Source organism: Hippocampus comes, unplaced genomic scaffold, assembly GCF_001891065.2.
Source record: "Hippocampus comes isolate QL1 unplaced genomic scaffold, H_comes_QL1_v1.1 C16628412, whole genome shotgun sequence".
Taxonomy (NCBI): Eukaryota; Metazoa; Chordata; class Actinopteri; order Syngnathiformes; family Syngnathidae; genus Hippocampus; species Hippocampus comes.
The window spans coordinates 1-616 of NW_017835358.1; the positions used below are offsets into that span (position 1 = coordinate 1).

At 47.6% G+C, this 616-nt stretch overlaps 1 long non-coding RNA gene across 1 annotated transcript; it reads left to right on the forward strand.

Moving 5' to 3' along the window:
• The first annotated feature begins 46 nt into the window (after window positions 1-46).
• LOC109508807 (uncharacterized) lies at window positions 47-530 on the forward strand. The gene is made up of 3 exons (XR_002166785.1): window positions 47-168; window positions 242-330; window positions 408-530. It is a non-coding gene; the product is annotated as an uncharacterized LOC109508807 (long non-coding RNA).
• The last annotated feature ends 86 nt before the right edge of the window (window positions 531-616 follow it).

Below are 616 nucleotides of genomic sequence, written 5' to 3' on the forward strand. Positions count from 1 at the left end.
ATTGACAGCTCAGGTCTAAAGCTGCACTACACAGACCAATTGCGACCGCATGATGTCGGAATCCTATCCACGGGCGTGTCACCGTCTCGTCATATCGACTACGACATTCCTCCTCGAGCGACTAAATTCCGCACCTATGGCGTGTGTAACACCAGTCTCATTTCTCAGGTGTGTTGTTGTGTCATGCGACTGTCCTGCAGGGTATTTCTACTTTCCTAATTCTACATTTCCACCTATCCAGATCGTCAATCCTGTGCCGGACTTGCAAGTTTTTGCTGTGATGATGCACACTCATACAGCTGGGAGAGAGATCCGAGTGGGACATTTCAGGTAAGAAAAGTGAGATTTGGTCTCGACGACGGCCTTGGATGATGTTGATGATGACAAGTTTTGCGCACTGCGGATAGAAATGGAGAGCAATTGGGATTTCTCGCCATGAATCTGAACTATGACTTCAACCTGCAAGAGATTACCAGATTGGGAAGCATCAAGACCATCAAGCCGGTGAGCCCGCCTGCTGGGAGAGATTCCGTCACATGACACTTCAAGTAAAGTAAAAATAAAAACTGACACCCCGCAGAGAATAGTGACGTGAACAACACACCCATCACACAAA